The following is a 10,739-nucleotide window of genomic DNA, read 5'->3' as shown; positions in this document are numbered from 1 at the left end:
TAAATCTTTTGCACTTTATGTCATGCATAAGAGAGTGTGCTTTTCATTGGTGTTGATGGCCTCCAATGCACACCTCAGAGCATCACCGCGCCAATAGGCGATAAATGAATCCATCCTTCTTGTGGCCTCAGTTTTCTGAGGACTCTTTCGATCACGATCGATTAGTAGCTTGGCCTTATCAGAAAGAGTTTCCCTGAAGTACTGAGCACTTTCATATATATCCACATTGCTGTTCGCTGTCGCATCACAGTGAACGACCTGAGCAACGTGGCTTTAGCGGCGGTTCTATCATATGTGCTGCCGCAGATAAGAGCGGTGGCGGATTTAGGATCATCTTGTAAGGGGCAGCTGCGGGAGAACGGTCTCATTTTAACAATGTATTTCTTCAACCTGTTGGGTAAACAATGGTGTCCAGCGTAATTTTTGTGTGTGGGACTGTTTTTCGGGGGCGATGGCAACCGCTTCCCCCCCCCCCCCCTCCCCTCGCCCCTGCATTCATTACCGTTAATATCTGAACAAGAGTCCGTGGCTTCCGACGTGAGCAGAATGTTTAGCCACCTTAGGTTTAATTAGCAAATTACGAGCGCTGCGACGGAGAACAACAACGAGAGAGTAATGACAAGGACAGCGACTGTCCTTGTCATTACTCTCTCGTTGTTGTTCTCCGTCGCAGCGCTCGTAATTTGCAATCATGTACCAGCTAGCTCAACTTTCCGTATTACTGCAAAGTATGAGGTTTAGTTCGTAGCACCCGCACAGTTCTTAATCACCTAGAACTCATATCCAGACAAAAATGATTTCAACTGAGCCAGAGTGTCCGGCCGCTACTGTAAACAAGCTCCCAACAGGACGCTTCTGCAGTCACAGGAGAGAGTGCCTTTCCAGACAAGCTGGATATAGCAACGTGGTGTGTACCTGGACACAGTGGCCGGCTCTGCCACAGCGAGGGGCAAAGAGAGGGGCTACGCGCACAAGAGCGAATCTTTAGAAAACCCGTTCTCCAAAAAGAGAGACAGGGACAAACGATGCCCCGCACGCGTGCATGGTCCGGTTCTTCCCGCTGCGCGCGGCCAGCGTCGATGGCATCACTCTCGTCGGTCGCTGCCTGCACGAGCCGGAAGCGGCTCTTAATGATAGCGCTTTCAGGCTCCAAAGGCTTTTAAAAAAAGGCGGCATCCTGTTCTTTCCTGTCCGGTGTTTTTGGCCGTCCCTCCGGCCAGGAAGCGCCGGAGCGCGTGGTTCCTGAGCGGTCATCGGCTCCGAGTCCCTTGGGCATACTGCTCCTGTGTTGTGACTCACTGTCGTTGGACTGCGAACCTGGTGGTTGCCATGGCGACCGCACCTTGACTTCTTCCAGGGTAAGTGCCGATCTCTTGGCTTCTTTTTCCGACGAATAAGGTAAGCGCATGCAGTTGGAGTAGATGCACAATGTATTAAAAGAAGGTTTAAGTATAGCCTGCCGCGTGGTTGGCATTAAAGAGCTCTCAGCTTCTAGAACAAGCAAAAACTTTCGTCATGCGCGCGTCGCTTTCCGTTCAACGAGTAACATGACCGCTGCTGGAGCATAGACATCTAACTGACTGAATTATCAGTCGCACAGACTGCAATATTGCTCCGTCTAATTTATTTTTCCTCATCGCTTATTTCGTTTAAAAATGCTATAGCTGCCGAGAATCATCTTTGAGGTTCGGACTTTTGGTCAGATGTATATCCGTATTCATGGATACTATGTGATGAACGAAAAAAGAAAAGAAAACAATCCAATCAGTTTCTAACTACTTAGGCTGCGTTGAATATGCGGACGTCCCGAATATGCATTTTCCCTGTCAAAAAGCGAAAATAGGCTACCGTTCAACCAGGTACCTACAATGCTTCTTCCTGTTAATTAAGGGAATTTTCATTGCATACAACGCAAACGTAGATTTTGCCAGGCCTTGTCAGCCGTTAGCCGACATTCTGTCGGCTCTAGGCGTCCTACCAGTCGGCATATCCACATAGCCCTCCTCGAAGCCTTACATAAAAAGCAAGAAAATAAAGATGCCTCAGAAAGCAAGAGTTCGTGTCACACCCTGTTTTTACGGGTACTCATTGTGCAGGCCGCGACAAACAGCCTGTCCAAACAGAGTAGTACTGTGAAAGAAGTCACCGATGCATGAATTATATGCAGCGTTTTCATCACATCTTCTTTATCCCCCCCCCCCCCCCCCCCCCCTCACGGCATAAGGATGCAAAAAGACATTCTGCTTCAGGACCTCTCGATCTGGAATGCACGAACACAAAGACCCGTGCGCAGCACTTTCACGAGAGCGGCCGAGAAAAAGGATTCGAGGTAAACGCGCTGCTCTTACAAAGGCTGCTTTCAGGCACGCCACACTTCACTGCTGATTCTGCGTCGTCGCGGATGATGCAGAAGGAGTCGGGACAGTGCGCGCTTCGTTGATGGAGGACCTGCTAAGGAGGAGCTCCCTTCACGCTAGCCGAGCACGTCATGGCTCGCCGCTGAGTCCTCTTGTTGCGTACAGCGCTGTAATAAGCTGGATACACGGCAGGAATGGTAAGAGTGCACAGTCGATAGGCGGCACTATGGCGACCGTGTTTCTCGTTCGGTTCTCGTAGTTTTTTTTCTTTCTTTCTTTCTTTTTTCTTTTTTTTTTTTTTTTTTTTTTTTTTTTTTTACACAAGAGTACAAATGTAATGTGAGAGACAGAAACGGGACACAGATCGCTGCTATTCAAGTCGAGCTATAGTGAGCGAAAAAGGCCTATCCCATTTACCATTATGTTGCTAATTTGTTCCATATGACAACGTCTAAACTATTCAGATATGTACAGTACTGACTTGGTGGTGGTGGTAGAAACATTGTCAATATTATACAGAGGTTAGGGGCGCAGCCCTTTACATGGCATTTGAGAGCCCCCTTCATGTACGGACGGCCCTCTTATAAGGTAAACTCCATATATATAAATATAAACTCCAGTAACTGCGCGTATCAAAAATACATCGACATGCTTCCCTCATCAGTTGTCACCAGAGAATGACGATGTCAGCCTCTTCTGCGCCGCAATAACACTGCCCGCTAAATGGCGTCAAAGATAAACGTGAGGAAATCTGAAAATTTCTTTAAAACTGCATCACCATCATTTTCATCAACCAGATTGCAGGGCAAATTAGTAGGCATCCTCTAGATAGGACCACCTGTCAGATCCACTCTTACTGCTGCAGCACAACTACCCGCGTTCTCGCAAAAACCTGGGCCCGTATTCTGAGTTTGCGTCGTTATCACTGTGTCGCTATCTCATGTAACCTCGAGTCATCTGATTGGTCGAAACGCCGGAACCGGGTACTGCCAGCACGGAACCGGAAGAAGTGGCAGCATCATGTCCCGGCGTTTCCACCAATCAGATGACTCGAGGTCGGGGAGATAGCGACACCTTCGATAACGACGCAAACTCGGAATACGGGCCCTGATGCCTGAAGCCGAATTGACCTTTGACTTTTTTGAGGGTCTTCAGGTGTCCACAGAAACAAGTATGACAGACAGTGCGCCGTTCCTTTCCTGTAAATCAATTATAGTTAATAAATTGGTTCACAGGAAGGGAAAGGCGCAGTAACTGTCACACTTGCTCTGTGGACACCCGAACCGCGCCGTAAGGGAAGGGAGGAAGGTGGGAATGAAAGTGGAAAGAGAGAAAGAGGAGCCGTAGTGGAGGGCTACGGAGTAATTTCGACCACCTGGGGATCTTTAACGTGCGCTGACATCGCACAACACACGACGCCTCTTCGTTTCGCCTCCATCGAAACGCAGCCGCCGTGGTCGGGTTCGAACCCGGGAACTCCGGCACAGTAGTCGGGCGTCTTACCACTGCACCACCCCGGCGGGGCAATCAATTATAGAACGCTGGTGAATTTTGATGCGTTCAAAGAAACGCTGGCTGTTTTCGACAAGGCATAGCCTCCAATACCGACCGTGTGCAGTAGCGACGCTCAGGTTTTCGCATTTCTCCACTTCAGATCCTGTAGTGCTTTCAGAACTTTTAGTGCTGCAGTCCACATGCAATGTGCGGTCTGAAAGCATGGCCGCCTGATTAACGCGGCAAAATAACGTTTAATAGTTGAGACACAGCAAACACAATGCCGTGAAAACGCCCTGCTACTGCACGATATTCCGTTATTAAGCGAGCTCAACGTTCTGTATTTTTCTCGTCATTTCGGCTGCGCGAAGATAAGCTATAATCGTTAAAAGAGCACAACTGCTTGATGAATTAATTCCCCAGTGTTCGCTGCTTACCTTTCACAGAAACCCGAACGATGACCGCTGAGAAAATGGAGGCAATTAAGCAAGGCGCCCGCGTGACTGTGCGATGTCACTGCACGTTAAAGAATATCGAAATTGCTCCATAGACCTCCAAGCGTATAGTACAGGTGTTCTCGATATTCTCGAAGCAGCCTGCGGTCGCCGACGTGGCGAGGCACTAGGCGCAGTCCAAAAACACCCGTTTTCTTCGCCACTGACGGGGTGCTAATAATAATTGGTTCACAGGAAGGAAAGGCGCAGTACCTGTCTTGTTCTGTGAACACCTGAACCGCGCCGTAAGGGAAGGAAGGAAGGTGCGAGTGAAAGCGGAAAGAGAGAAGGGGTACCATAGTGGAGGGCTCTGGATTAATTTCGACCACCGGGGATCTGTACTGACATGGAGGTGGGGAAAGGTGGCAGTTCCGCTTGCGGCCGCGGGCTAGCCAGCCACCGAATTTCTGTTGTAGGCCGTCATTGCACCCGTCACTGCTTCGGTGGTGGACGACGGCTGTTGTTGAGGCGCGCGTCATTCTATCCTTCTTTTTCCTTTCCTTTCTATTTTCTCTTCTATCCGCACGAGGCAGCGGAGGTGGCTTAGCAACAGAGCCAGTAGCAGGCCCGTGCATTTTCTTTCCTTCTTCCTACAGCCACAACAACAACATACTGACATCGCACAGCACATGGACGTTACGAGTGGAAGGTACTCACTCCCCTGATGGGCTGGACAGGTAGATCACCGCCGCTTGCGGCGGGGGCTAGCCTGCCACAGAATTTTTGTCTGTTGTTGGCCGTCATTGCGCCCGCCGCCGTTTCGGTGGTGGACGACGGCTGTTGTTGCGGCGCGCGTCTTTCTCTCCCTCTTCCTTTTCTTCTATATTTTCTCTTCTGTCTGCACGAGGCAGCGGAGGTGGCTCAGCTACAGAGCCAGTAGCAGGCCCGCGCATTTTCTTTTCCTTCTTCCTACAGCCACAGCCACAGCCGCATATGGACGTCACTTCGTTTCGCCTTCATCTAAACGCAGCCGCCGGCGGTCGGGATCGAACTCGGGCACTCCGGCACGTGCACTAGTCGGCCGTCGTACCACTGCACCACCGCGACGGGGCATGCTTTCGCTAGTTCTTAAAGCGAGAACACCGACACTTCGATTACAAGCGAATTTGCATCTATGGGCTGGATATGCGATGACAACCCTTCCCTTTCAGGCGCTTATGCCTGCCACCTACCTCAAGGTAGCCCTCTTCATGCTGAACTCCTCGCTATTTGGGGAGCCTTGTCAGGAGTGTCTCGCACCGGAACCGGTTCAATACGTGTTCTTACTGATTCCTATGAAGCTTGCAAGGAAATCGCTACTCCAGGTTCGCAAGATGCAACTGCTACGGCCATACAGCGCCTCCTTAAAACCCATTAACTCGCGACCAGAACTGTCGCTATTCACTGGACCCCAGGTCACTCGGACGAATCAGGGGGCAATGCGGCGGCACACGCCTTGGCTGCCTTGGCAGGTGGGATGTCCACATTTACTTCCCCACCCCCCTTGCTTCATCCTTACTCGACCTTGGGCGGGCAACACACCCCTTTTCTTGCCCTTATGCACTATACTCGGACCAGTCTTCGTAGCCTCACGCGCGGCGGCATATCTCATCTACTCTGGGATTGCCCTGATAAACTGGAAATTCGAATTAACTACGTTCGGTACGATTGCATGTCTGAGCGCTCGATGTGCTTTAGGTTTGTGCCCCCGGTTCACGCTGCATGGTTCCTACAAAAAGCTTCACGTCACGGAGTGCGAATGAGAGGGAGAAGGGGCGTCGCGTGACGGCGCGCTTGATCGCTGACGTAACGCGGCCGCCGCCATCAACAAGGTGCGTGGCGTTGCGGCGTCTGCTGCGTCGCTCCCCGACCGCGAGATTTTCTAGGTCGACGCGCTGAACCTTCGCCGACGCGCTCCTTGCGGAGCACACGTGGAGAGGACTCCAGAAAGTTCGGGAGCGTAGAGAACCATGGCTGGGCTGGTCGTTGGTCGGCAACATGTACACCCTTTCAAAAGTCCTGACGCCAAGCGAATTTCATCTCAGCCGCAAAATGCAGTCTTTAAACTGTCATTAAAGGCCTAAAGGCATTTAAATTGCTTAGAAAGCCGCTGTCCGTCGAAAGAGCACGGGCAGCGGCTTTTACCAACGGTGTCCCGGATTAGGGACCCGACCAGCCTTCCCTTAACCTAAGCCAATGCCCATAAATGTTTTCATCATCATCATCATCATCATCATCATCATTATCTCAGCTAGAAAATGTCTCATAGTATTTCACAGTGCCTCATTCTTTATTAGCGCCGTGACGGCTTCATTTTGCGGCTGAGACGAAAATCCATTGGCTTCAGGACTTTTAACCAAAACTGTACATACAGCGGCAAGAACGCTTGTAGTGAACACCTGCCCTGTCCTCTAGTGAGAATGTAGATTTTCCATTTCACCTTCGCCAAGCAGGTTAAATATGCTCCTTAGTACCCATACGCGGAATAACTCATTTAGGCGTGAGAAACAGATACTCGGTCTCTTATGTATGGAAAGAAAATGGGATTCTTGGCAACACAAAATAAAATGAACAATGATCGGCAGGGGGCCCTCAGACGGTTAGCCAGAGTTTCGACAGTAGGGTTCGCCTCCCTTCACTGTATTTCATCTTCTGGTACTGCCCACCATACCGTACCGTACAATACCATACCATACCATACCATACCATACCATACCATACCATACCATACCATACCATACCATATCACACCATAGTAAGGTTGAAAGTTGGGCGAGTTGAATCTGGTTCATTTTGAAGGTAGCGCGAAAAACGAGGACCAAGAGTGTTGTGTCCTTCTACTCTTGGTCCTCGTTTTTCGCGCTAGCTTCAAAATAATACCATACCATACCATACCATATATCATATCATACCATGCCCTACCATACCGTATCATATACCTTAACCTGACGCCTCAATTAGATTTTCCAACCTTTCCGCCTTTCGTTTAATTAAATGCATCTCTCTCTCTCTCTCTCTCTCTCTCTCTCTCTCTCTCTCTCTCTCTCTCTCTCTCTCTCTCTCTCTCTCTCTCTCTCTCTCTCTCCACATTTTAATTTCATCGATATCCATTCTCGCTTTAGGATGAGTTGTCTGCATATCTCCCGTTGCAGTCTCTTTTGCTTGCTTAATTTCGAGAAAAGTTCCAAAGATTACTCCAAAATCTGCAGTGGAGAAATGCGAAAGCCTGAGGGTTGGTACTGCACACAGTAAATAGCGCACCCACTGTCGAACACAACCAGCGTTCCGTTGAATGCATCAAAGTTCACCAGCATTCTATGCTTTGTCTACAGAAAAAGAAATGCACAGTATCTATTACTTGCGGAATCTCGCTGACCCATCTCGTTAACAAATCTCGCCGACGCGAGATTTTGACACTCATTACACTCTTCTGATCACTATCACACATTTGTTTGTCTCATTAAGTCAGAAACACATCCACTTCCGGTTGGCGCGCCGTCACATTCATTGGACTTCGACATTAATTGTATGGCTATTTCGATGTCTGATTGATTTTACTATATTTTGGCTCCAGTTAACTAATCACCTTATTGACATTTCTTTTTTCTGCAGCATCCTCACATCATTCGCTATCTTTCACAACCATTCGTTTGATCCTAACTCTTCCAAGAACGACACAACGGCCGCGGACACGTTCTGTACACGTGACCTGATTGGTTGATTTATATGAAGGGAAAGGCGCGGTAACTGTCTCACTTGTTTTCTGTGGACACCACAATCTCACCGTAAGGGAAGGGAGGAGTGGGAGTGAAAGTGTAAAGAGAGAAAGAGGAGCCGTAGTGGAGGGCTGCGGAGTAATTTCGACCACCTGGGGATCTTTAACGTGCGCGTACACGTGACCTTGCCGACATGCTTTAGCATTAATAATATATAATTCCCAGACGGGGAAAATTAGCTTGTGGAGAAACGCTACACTTCTGCGTGCTGGCATGCTGTTGCGCAGGAGAGCACTCTAATTTGTCTCGCCGATCCAGCTATCAGAAAGCCGGAGCTGCCAGAAATGGCTTATCTCCGGAGACCGGCGAGCGAGCACTGATACGAAGAACGGAAGGAGCTGCCTTTCTGTAACCCCAGCGACAGCTCTTGAAACGACACAGTGGCGAAAAAAGAAACAGTTTGGGCAACAGTGCCGATTGGGCATAGTGATAAAAAAATGAATAGTGGAGTCGAATAACACTTCTCGTACAACTCGCCCCAAGAGAAGAAAGCCCCTAGTAGAAAGAAGGCTGCGGAACTATCTTTGAGTGCGTGGCCGATGAGAGATGGGGTGGAATACGGCACATTTGATTTATTTATTGCTTCATCTGCTTGTGAGATTTTATTTTCGTGCGTATAAATTTTGATATCTTAAACTGCTGAGAAGTGTCTGAGAATGTCTATGAATCCTATATTTAAGTGGGCACCTTTATAAGTAAATGTGTACGCAGGAGGAGTTACCGACTGCAATAAAAGCATTTGCGCATTCTGATAATAAGGCACATGAAGGTAGGCCAGCCAATCAAAGGTTTCTGCTGGAATTTCGTTGGTTCAGTTCAGTTTCAGGGGCGTTACGTAAGGGACCCAGTTAGCTGCGTTCTGTGGAGAAATGTTCGGGAGGGGGAGGAGAGAGAGAGAGAGAGAGAGAGAGAGAGAGAGAGTAGCGCCTTTCTGTCGCCCTGTGCCGCAGTTAGCGCACAAAAGATAAAACATCGGACCGGTCGTGGTTGCTACGTCCAGATCAACGTTGGAAAGGGAATAAGGAGGTTTCAGAACCGGTAGTGTTCTCGTATAAGGATGGTCAACGTCCACATGCGTCCTATATTCGCAGAGGACAACGAGAGGAAGAAGATGGTTACACGGTATGAAAGAGCTCTGAACAATGGATACAAGTCCACTTGTCGAAACATTGACTCGACCTGCGAACTGAGGCTCCCCTTCCCCTCTACCCTTGGTCAGCGCACTCTAATTAATTTCGCAAAAGAACATAAGCCTGGTAGTGATGCGTAAAGGATCGGTTAGCGCAAAAATCGTGCAGTAACGTAACCTTAATCTTGACGGACAGACGTAGATTTGTGCGCGAAACAAATTATGGAGGTTTGCTTTTCGACAAAGGCGAAAAGCAAGGCACCCGTGTGCTGTACGATGCCAGGTGGTCGAAACTTCTGGAGCCCTCTATTACGGGGTCTCTCACAACCTGTGCCGTTTTGGGAAGTCCAACACCATAAACCAAATCAAACATTTTACTAAATATTTTCGACCACCTGAGGATCTCTAACGCGCACTGACATCGCACAGCACAGGGACGCCTTCGCGTTTCGCCTGATTGAAACCGAGCATCAGCGGACAAAAGCAAGAATTGTCAGCGCAGGTTTAAGATCCCCAGGTGGTCGCAATTTGTGGTCCTTCACTACGGGTCCTCTTTTTCTCTTTCCACTTTCACTGCCACCTTCCTCCCTTCCTTTACGGCATGGTTCAGGTATCAGCAGAAACAAGTATAGTAGCAGGCCACAACAGAAACAAGTATGACAGATACTGCGCTATTCCTTTCCTGTGAACCAATTATTATTATTATTGTTATTATCGATGCAGGTAATCCGACGCGCAAAAAAAAAAAAAAACATTCACTGCAGATGATTTTGAAAAAGATGGCAAATTACTATTCAGGCTTCCGTGAGAATGTGCGCAGAGGCACATTTCAAGATCGGAGGTTCGACATTAGGCTAGCAGCAAATTCACGCACCGCGCTCATTATTGTGTACCTGTTGAACGCAACAAAACGCTGGTTTAATTGCGTCGCAATTGCATCCACTGCTTGCCCACTGGGCATTTTTGGTCCAGGGTTCCATAATTGCCATCTATGTCTATCATCATCATCATCATCAGCCTGACTATACCCACTGCAGGGCAAAGGCCTCTCCCATATTTCTCCACTTAACCCGGTTCTGTGCTAGCTGCATCCACTTGACTACCGCGAACTTCTTAACCTCATCCGCCCACCTAACTTTCTGCCGCCCCTGCTACGCTTTCCTTCTTTTGGAATCCAGTTTGTTACCCTAAGCGACCATCGGTTATCCTCTCTTCGCACTACATATGTCCTGCCCATGCCCATTTCGTCCTCTTAATTTCCACTAGAATGTCGGTAACTTGAGTTATTTCTCTGACCCACTCTGCACGCTTCCTATCTCCTAATGTTACCCCTATCGTTTTTCGTTCCATAGCCCTCTGGGTTGTCCTCAACTTAAGTAGAATTCTCTTGGTTAGCCTCCACGTTTCAGCCTCCATGTATAAAATACCCAAAAACATGCATCCGACATTTAAAGCGGAGCGAAGAAACGCCAAAGCCGGAAGTCTTCGCAAGAAATGGGATGGCCACTCG

This window comes from Amblyomma maculatum, chromosome 8, assembly GCF_055883805.1.
Source record: "Amblyomma maculatum isolate TAMU_Amacu chromosome 8, ASM5588380v1, whole genome shotgun sequence".
Taxonomy (NCBI): Eukaryota; Metazoa; Arthropoda; class Arachnida; order Ixodida; family Ixodidae; genus Amblyomma; species Amblyomma maculatum.
The sequence above is the reverse complement of the archived record's forward strand: the minus strand, read 5'-3'. Positions refer to the sequence as shown.